The following is a 9,769-nucleotide window of genomic DNA, read 5'->3' as shown; positions in this document are numbered from 1 at the left end:
GGCACTGGAGTGACTGAAATCACTCCAGGAATGTCCACTGTGGGCACTGAATAGGAGCAGGAGGGGAAGAGGAGAAGGAGGAGGAGGAGAGTTCTGAGTGGTCTAGGTGGTCTTAGAGTCTGGACAGACAGTGGCAAGGAGCATTTTATGGTGACTTGACTAGTGACCCCTGTCAAGGCAAACCCTCTCTCCATCCCCCAACCTCAGTTCCCTTCACCTCTAGCCCTGCATGTGCCAATTCCCCAGCCTGGAGAGACCAACGCCATCCTCTTTCCCAAACCAAGCTCTTCCCTCACTTCAAAACCCAACTGAAAACTCTCTTCCATCCCAAATCCTTCCCTGATTAGCCCCACCAGTCCCTGCTCACTTAAAAAACACCACCAAGGCAACCAGATTGCTAGTGTGGAAAATAGATGCATTAGAGGTTAAACTCCTTGAGACCAAGGATTGCAACTGCTCCTTTTATCATACGTTCCCCAAATGCCCAAAACAGCATTCTGCATGTAGTAGGCCCTCAGTGCAAACTGGTGCTGATACAATGATGATGGTGATAATGATGGTGGGCTTCCCTTCTCTTTTGTTTTTTGTTCCAGTGGCTTGCTTAAGGAGAATGTTTTCAAGGTGGAAAGGAGGCTGCAGCTCACCCAGCCATTCAAAGTCTGCAGGTCTGTCGCTCCCCACCCCCAGGGTCTCCAGCAGACCTGACTGAGCCTCTCAACTACCTCACCTCCCTTCTCGCTTTCTGCAGCCCAGCCCGCACACTCTTCTCCTCTGCTGCTAACCTCCTCACTGTGCCTCATTGTCTTCTGTCCCACCGTTGACCCCTGGCCCATGTCCTACCTCTGGCCTAGAATGCCCTCCCTCCTCACATCCACCAAACTAGCTCTCTTCCCCCCTTCAAAGCTCTACTGAGAGCCCACCTCCTCCAGGTGGCCTTCCCAGACTGAGCCCCCCTTTTCCTCTGCTCTTCCTCCTCTCCCTATCACTCCTACTCCCTTCCTCTGCGCTACCCCTTCCCCACCCCACGGCATTTGCATATATTTGTACATATTTATTATTCTATTAATGATGTGCATATATCTATAATTCTATTTATTCTGATGCTACTGATGCCTACTTCTTTTGTTTTGTTTTCTCTTTCCCCTTCTAGACTGTGAGCCTGTTGTTAGGTAGGAATTTTCTCTATCTGTTGCCGAATTGTACTTTCCAAGCGATTAGTACAGTACTCTGCACACAGTAAGCACTAAATAAATATGACTGAATGATTGAATGAATGAATGAATGAATGAAAGAAGGTGGTTCTCTTCCTTCCAAGCCCAATCCTTGGGAGGCCATCCTTTCATTAGCTGGATTCATGGCTCATTTGCCCCAGGGTTGGAGAATTTGCTCAGAGCTTAGAGTAAATGTTACATTTTCCACAAACACTTGTCCTATTCTCTCTCCTTACCCAGCTTGCTCCAGAATTCCCAAGTGAATGCTCCAGCTGCCAGCCCCAAGCCCTGGGCCCCTAGCTCTGGAACCCAAGTCCTGGAGGTGCTGGGGGTGCTCCTGATGGCCCAAATTGCTCCAGAGCCTTAGCGTTCCCCTTCCAGGCCCCTTTGAACATGGACACTACTTCCGAGCTGTGGAACAGGGCCTCAGGAGCTGAGGTAGAGGGAGGCCGGGAGCTGAAAATAAAACTACCAGACATCAAGAGGTCCTTTGATGTATCCAAACAGGAAAGGGGGCAAGGCTGGCTGAAAATTGAGCTGCCCAGTATAAAGCTGGAAGAATTTCCACACTCCTCACAGACCAGGGCAAAGCTCCAGTGGTCACAAAAGTCTGGTCCAACCTGCAAACCTTTCACCAGCCCTTTCCAGTTCTACCACCTCAGCAAAGGCCTGCCCGGCTAGGAGCATCAGTGAGTGCCCCACACTGGAGAGTGCCAAGACCAGCTCTTCTGTTTTCATTCAAATGGAGGAGACGGAGGAAGAAGAGGATGGGAAGGAGGAGGAGGAAGAGGAAAGAAAGAAAGAAGGAGGAAGAAAAAGAAGAGGAGGAGAATAGGAAGGAGGAGGAGGAAGAAAAAGAAGAGGCGAATGGGATGGAGGAGGAGAAGGAGGAGAAGGAGGAGGGGGAGAAGAATAAAGATGAGGAGGAAGAGGAAGGAAAGAAGGAAGAGGAAGAAAAGGAAGAGGAGGAGGGTGGGATGCAGGAGGAGAGGAGGAGGAGGAGAAGAGAAAAGAGGAGGAGGAGAAGGCAGAGGAGAAAGAGGAAGAGAACAAAAGGAGAAAAAAGTAGGAAGAGGTGGAGAAGAATAAGGAAGAGGAGGAGGAAGAAGAAAAGAGGAAGAAGAAAGGGAGAAGAGGAAGAGAAAGAGACAGAAGAGGAGGAGGAGGAGGAGGAGGAGACAGAGGGGAGGTTACTGGACAGGACTTAGTGTGGCTTTGTGTTTGAATAACTCCCCCCCACTACCCCTAATCTCTAAACTATAAACCCATTGTGGGTAAGGAAGATGTCTACCAACTCTGTCAAAATGTTCTCTCCTAAGTGCTTAGTACTGTGCTCTACATACAGTAAGCATTCAATATATTCCATTAATTGAAGCAACATTGAAGGGCAAAGGAGTATAGCATCCCACTAGCTAGAGACAAAGCAGTGATAATGGGACTTTGTATCATTCAATCAACAGTATTTATTGAGCACTTACTGTGTGCCAAGCACTGTACTACTTGCTGGGGAGAGAACAAAACAGCACTGATGTGTCAAGAAATGTCAGTTTTGGAATTATTTGCAAAACATCCAATGGCTCACCAGTAATTCCCATCGAAGCAGTGGATCCGTAATGCAACTGTCCCATACCGCGGGGTTCTTTGAGAACACAACTGCTATACTGGAGAGCACCCTGCAAATGAAAAAGCTCTGACCTTATGCTCTTTGCCCTGGGCCTCCACCGCCTGCCCCATGACAAGTTGTCCAGCCCCTTACAGTCACTCCAGCCACACAGTGCCCCGTAGCCTTGGGCCACCTAGCCCAACCCACCATACCAATCCAGGCATGCTGCTTACGGAGGGCTGTGCAGAAGGCTGTGAAGAGGGTTGTGTGGAGGGCTGTGAGGAGGGCTGAGCAGAGTCCTATGAGGAAGGCTGTAAGGAGAACTGTGTAAGGGGGTTGCGAGGCAGGTTGTGAGGAGGACTGTGTGGAGGGCTGAGGAAGGCTAAGTGGAGGACTGTGAGAAGGGTTATGAGTAGGGCTGTGAGGAGAGCTGGTCAGGGGGCTGTGTGGAGGGCTGTGTGGCGAGCTGGCCGTTGGCTCTGGGCTTTCTGTTGCTTCAGTGCTGACATCTGGGTGATATATTAACATCATTTTTCCCGCACTGGAACTCTTGCTATTTTGTGACTCCAGAGCTGCCTGGGCCAGCGCCCAAAAGCTTCACTTCTTGAGTTAATGGAAATGTTATACACATGCAGCTGGCAGCAGCCCAGCAAGCCCCTGTCCAGCGGGGAGGGGCCCGGGGGGTGGGGTGGGGGCAGGGGAGCTGGGGCAGGGGGAGGGAAGTCTCTTGCTCTGGCTCTCTATTTCTTTCCAGCTTCTCTATTTGCTGGACTCTGTGGGAAATGGGCAGTGCAGAAAAAGAGAGTGGGCATCAGGAAGGTGGCAAAGAAGAAGGAGGGGTATTTGGAATGGGGGTGATGGGGGCATTGGGGATTCTGGGAGGGGAAACTATGTGGTAAATATTGTCATGGGTCTGTCTGGCTGTTAGAAGAACAGGTACCCAGGGTTATTGTTTTCCTCTGAATCACCATCTCTTGGTTATTGTAGGCTCATCCTGAAAAATGGGTTCAGGCCTTGGCATGCCAATCCTCCACGGATGCTGAAGATCCCACCAGTCCAGTGGGTAGTGCCATCTTAGTGGAAAGAGCACAGGACCAGGAAGCAGGGTCCTATCTGGGCTGAATTACTTCGGGAAATCACTTACCCTCTCTGGGCCTCAGTTTCCTCATCAGCCGAATGGCGATGATAATATTTACCACTTAGTGAAATTATGAGGAAAGAAGTATTGTGAAAGCACCCAGGAAAAATAAAAGCCCTCTGCAAAGACCGGTACCCTCAGGTCTTCCATAACATGCTTTGGCTAGAATGTCACTAAGAAACGTGCTTCCACCCATGGATGCCAGCCGGGTAAAATGCAGCACGATACAGGAAGACCTGATGGTGAGCTTACATTGGCATCAATTAAAGCACACACGCTATCAATCGATGATATTTATTGAGAGCTAACCATATGCAGAGCACTATACTAAGCCCCTAGGAGAGTACAATTGCCAGAGTGTGGGGGCAACACCTCTCCCTCTGTGGAATGAACCCTAGATAACGGGCTTTCTGGAGGGCTGGGCCCTGGGGGGTCTTCTAGGATCCAGCACAGACCCGGACCCACTGAACCACTTCTCTGCAAAGAGCGGCAATAGGTATTGAACCCCTCTGCCGCAGAGAAAAGACAAAGAACCGACAAACTCTGGCAGGCCCCACCTGTTCACGCCCTCTCCCTCTCGCATTCTCTCTCCCCCACCCTCTCCTGGAAAGCCCCTTGTGCTTGCAATTTCACTTAAATAATCCAAATGTGATGTTGCCCTGGTAACAGTTCAGAGAGGTGCTGCACCACCAAAGAACCCCAGAAGCCCCAGGGCCTCCCCCAATGCCCCAGCCCTTCCCCACAGGTGTATTTGTGTGTGTGTGTGTGTGTGTGTGTATTTGTGTGCACCGCCCCACACATGCCTGTGTTGTTTCCCTCCTGATCCCGTCTTTCCCAACACACACAAAGGCGCATTCTTGAGCAGAAACTATTTTTCTCCGCATTCTTGCAGGCTGAGCTAAGCGGAGGAATGAAAGCTTTGGGAAAAATCTCACCCAGGAATAGGTTTACAAGGGACAGCTGAGCGGATAAATCCAGTCCTCACAGAGGGGCGTTCCCAGGCCTGGGGTAGCCGCCCTCCCCCTCGTGCAAAGTCAAGAAAGAAAAACAGAAAGGGAGAAAGTTTGCACTCTGGCCCCAAAATAAATCGTTCAGAATTCCTTTTAACTCCCTCAAGCTTTTCAAGACCCTGATGAGGCTCATTAAGCAGAACAAATAAATCATCACCAGGTGGAGGACCTGCCTGGGTCCCCAGCTGGCAGGGATGCTTGGGTCCTCCCCTGCCCCACCCTGCATCAGCTCTTCACATCATCACTCAGGGCATCGCCTCGTCTCCACCCTGGGCCTTGGCTACTCCATCTAGGGCCTCTCTGGGAAGGCTGGCAGACTGCAGAGAGATGGTGTTTAATAATAATAATGACGGCATTTGTTAAGCGCTTACTATGTGCAAAGCACTGTTTGGCCCAGAGAGAGCCTGGCACGCAGTCCTGACCTTGCATACCAGGTGCCTCCCTAAAAAGGCAAAGTGGTCAATCAGTTGGTCAGTCAATTGTATTTATTGAGCGCTTGCTGGGTGCAGAGTGCTGTTACAATATCACAGACACATTCCCTGCCCACAATGAGCTTACAGTCTAGAGAATGGTCAGTGGCCACCCAGAGTCTCAGGCCTTTGTGAAGTGAGCTAACTCATGGTCTCTCCCACCTACAAGACCAAAACCGAACGCTTACCAGAGAGAGCGACCTGGGTGCAGAGTCCCAGCCGTGGGGAGAGTGATTGTAATTCATTAATTATGGCATTTATTAAGCACTTACTATGTACAAAGCACTGTTCTAAGCACTGGGAAAGTTGCAAGGTGATCAGGTTGTCCCACATGGGGCTCACAGTCTTAATCCCTATTTTACAGATGAGGAAACTGAGGCACAGAGAAGTTAAGCGACTTGCCCAAAGTCACACAGCTGACACTTGGTGGAGCAGAGATTTGAACCCATGACCTCTGACTCCAAAGCCTGTGCTCTTTCCACTGAGCCATGCTGTTTCTCACGCTGCTATACTGGTTCGCACTGGACGATCTGGGGTGTGGCACTGCTACAGTCATCTCCTATTTTCCAGCTTGTTGTGGGCAGGGAAGGTGTCTGTTTATTGTTACACTATACCCTCTCAAGTAATTAATATAGTGCTTTGCACACAGTAAGCACTCAATAAATACATTTGAATGAATGAATGAATGAATGAATGAATGAATGAACCCAATGACTCCCTGGAGCCTAGGGAAGGGCAGGCCAGCCAAGGTGCCTGGCAGAGTTCACTGCCCCACTGGCCGAGACCCCAGAGCCTCCGACCCTCCATTTCCCTGGCCTGACCCATGCCTGCCCAGTCTGCCCTCTTCCTGGTTTGGGCATCACTTAGTTGTTAGAAACAGGCTTAGGGAAGTTCAGGCTTCCGTGGTCTGGAATGTGGTGCAGGTAGGAACACCTTGGTCTTCCTTGCTTATCCATCCTCCTAGCTCCTTCCTCGGAGCCGCTGAATGGAAAATACTTTTAATAAGCCGCTACTGATCCTTGGACAATTACTGCTTTATAAAACTGGAATTGCTTTAATCCGGCGCGATTCAGGGGAGAGGATTGGCTACATTTTGAGAGACTCTGAGAGAAAAAGCCAGCCCACCTTTTGGCCTAGGAGAGCAGGTGGGTTTCCTGAGAGGTTCAATCAGATTAAGAGATTTTTCTTTTTAATGGCATTTGTTAAGCGCTTACTATACACAAGACACTGTACTAAGTCCTGATACAAGGTAATGAGGTTGGACACAGTCCCTGCCCTATATGGGGCTCTCAGTCTTGATCCCCATTTTACAGATGAGGTGACTGAGGTGCAGAGAAGTCAAGTGACTTGGTCAAGGTCACTCAGTGGACAAGTGGCGGAGTCATGATTAGAACCCATGTCTTTCTGGCTCGCAGGCCCGTGCTCTATCCACTAGGCCACACTGTTGGTCAGTCTATCTCCCTGGTCCTTCAGTGAAACTGGGCTTAGACAGGTGGTGATCTGAATCTTCACTGTGTACTTGGGGTTGAGCAGAGCTGCAGAGAAATAGCTTGGAAGGCAGACATGAGAAGCAGCGTGGCTCAGTGGAAAGAGCCTGGGCTTGGGAGTCAGAGGTCATGGGTTCTGATCCCGACTCTGCCACTTGTCCGCTGTGTGTCTTTGGGCAAGTCACTTCATTTCTCTGTGACGTCAGTTACCTTATCTGTAAAACGGAGATCAAGACTGTGAGCCCCAACTGGGACAACCTAATAACCTTGTATCTACCCCAGCATTTGTTAAGTGCTTACTATGTGCCAAGCACTGTTCTAAAACCCCCCAAAAAATGACATCCCAAGAGCCATTAGCAGCAGGATTGGTGGAGATGGTGAGGTTTGCTTTATCCTCACCTGGGAGAAAGCTCAAGAGCCCAGGGACCAGAGGAGGTAATATGGCCCAGTGAAAAAAACCATGGTACGACGGGCAATCAGAAGTCCCAGTCCAATGTGTAGTATGGTATTTTGTACAGAGTAATCACTTAATCCTTTTAGGGTTGCACCTGGAGGGTTTCCAGTACCCTACCAGTATCGGCTTTGGGAGGGAGAGTCAAGCAGAGGCCTACCCATTCCATTCCTAGCTTGGGCAGTGGCTAGCAAGTGGAAGGCAATCTGCTACAAGTCAAAACTCACCCATGCTGGGCAGCAGCGGCACGGGAGAGCGTCGAGCTCAGAGACTTGAGTTTACTGCGCAGAAGGCAACAATGGTAAACCGCTTCTGTATTTTTACCAAGAAAACTCTGTGGATACACTGCTAGAACGATTGCAGTTGGAAAGTGGAGCACTCTGGGAGAGATGTGTCCACGGTGTCACTATGGGTCAGAAATGACTCGAAGGCATAAAGCAAGACAAGACAGTCACTTAATAAATACTATTCCTACAACTACTGTTTTTTCTGGACCTACTCTGTGACCTTCGGCAAGTCACTTATCCTCTCTAAACCTCCATTTCCTCATCTGCCAAGTGGGGATAGGCTACATGAAGCTCCTTTCTTTTAGAGGATGAACTCTGTGTAAGGTAGGGACTAGGTCTGATCTTGTCTTCTTGGTTCTACGCAAGTGCTTAGCACAGTGCTTTGGCACAGAGTTATCGACCAGTGAATGCCATCGTTATTATTGTTACCTAAAGGCACTCTGACTACCTCCCTAGGGCTTGGCTTCTACTTTATATATCACCATGCATGAGTTTCAGACACTGAGGGCCTTGGCCAAATAGAGCTGGAGCTGGGACAAGGAAGAGAAGTCAGGATGATCAGGGGGCTGGAGCAGGTTGAAACAGTGAGAAGTCTGCAGCCTGGAAAGACAAACGCTGAGAAGGGACACAATTGAAGTCTGTAAAATCCAGAAGAGTGAGGGCTGGGCAAACATGGAATTTTACTTTCCCAAATACCGCAAGGCCTGGTGGAGGAGGCTCCCGGTGAAGTTTGAGTGTGGCCAGCTCAAAACAGACCCAGCTGGTGGTGGATGAATGGAATTCATGGCCACCGAAAAGTGTGCAGGAAGAAAATAGCAAGTTCGAGTCGGGGTTGGCCACATTCAGGGGCCAACAGTCTATAATGGGTCACTAAGGGCCAAATTACAGACATAGGGAGGGAAACAGCATGGTCTAGTGGATAAAGCACAGCCTGGGAGTCAAAGTGACCGGGGTTCTAATCCCTGCTCTACCACTTGTCTGCTGGGTGAACCTCGGGCAAGTCGCTTAACTTCTCTGTGCCTCAGTTACCTCATCTGTAAAATGGGGATTAGGACTGTTAGCTCCACGTGGGACATGGACTGTGTACAATCTGATTAGCTATATCTACCCAGTGCTTAGTACAGTTCTTGGCACATGGTAAGCCATTAAAAAAAGTTTAGATTTTTGGGCTGCCCACCCCTTACCCTAATTATTATTAATAATAATAATAATGATAAGAAGAAATGCAGTAAAAGGATATGGGGCACAGACCCCATTGCAAACAAGGCTCACAGTCTATGGGGGAGAGAGAACAGGTGCATTGACTACCCATTTTATCGATGAGGAAACTGACGCACTCAGAAGTTAAGTGGATCTTGGATCCGTAATGTTTGGACATTTGATATTCACCCCACCCCCAACCCCACAGCATTTATGTACATGTCTTTAAATTATATGTTCTAAATTACTTATTTACTTATATTAATGTCTGTCTCCCCCTCAAGGTTGTGAGTTTATGATGATCAGGGAACATGTTTGCTAATTCTGTTGTCTTGCACTCTCCGAAGTGCTTAGTACACTGTAAGTTATAATACTTATGGTATTTGTCAAGTGCTTACTATGTACCAAGCACTGTTCTAAGCACTAGTAAGCAGTCAATAAATACCATTGATTAAATGATTGATACTACCTAGATCACCCAGGAGGCAAGTGATGGAGCTGGGAATAGAACCCATGTCTCCTGCCTCCCGGGCCCAAGCTCCTTCCACTAGGCCAGGATGGTCTTCCAGGGCCCAGATATCATACAGTCCCTCCAGGCCCCCCAGTGCCTCTATGGGAGGCAGATCCCTGGGCTGGGTGGACTGTGGATCTGGCTGAGGGATGGCCCCGCTACCAGGCTTATGAATCTGTGATAGAGAAGGAGCAGCAGATGGAGGCTGGAAGAGCCAAGGGCACCAAGCTGGGAAGGAGGTAGAGGTCCCGCTCAGCTGGATGGAGATGGAGGAGATTCCACCACCCTCCTTTCTGCCTCTCCCTGCTTCCCAGCCCTTGGACGAGGCAGAGCAAGAGACTATCCAAGAAACTAAAGTGGATCACTCCTCCTCTGCAGTGCCGTGCCCCGATCTATTCCCA

General features: G+C 49.5%; 1 non-coding gene across 1 annotated transcript; it reads left to right on the top strand.

Moving 5' to 3' along the window:
• Nucleotides 1–7,449: 7,449 nt before the first annotated feature.
• LOC119935241 lies at nt 7,450–7,587 on the top strand. The gene has a single exon (XR_005453129.1). It is a non-coding gene; the product is annotated as a small nucleolar RNA SNORA7 (small nucleolar RNA).
• The last annotated feature ends 2,182 nt before the right edge of the window (nt 7,588–9,769 follow it).

The sequence above is a fragment of the Tachyglossus aculeatus genome, chromosome 11 (genome assembly GCF_015852505.1).
Source record: "Tachyglossus aculeatus isolate mTacAcu1 chromosome 11, mTacAcu1.pri, whole genome shotgun sequence".
In the NCBI taxonomy this organism is placed as follows: Eukaryota; Metazoa; Chordata; class Mammalia; order Monotremata; family Tachyglossidae; genus Tachyglossus; species Tachyglossus aculeatus.
The sequence above is the reverse complement of the archived record's forward strand: the minus strand, read 5'-3'. Positions and strand labels throughout refer to the sequence as shown.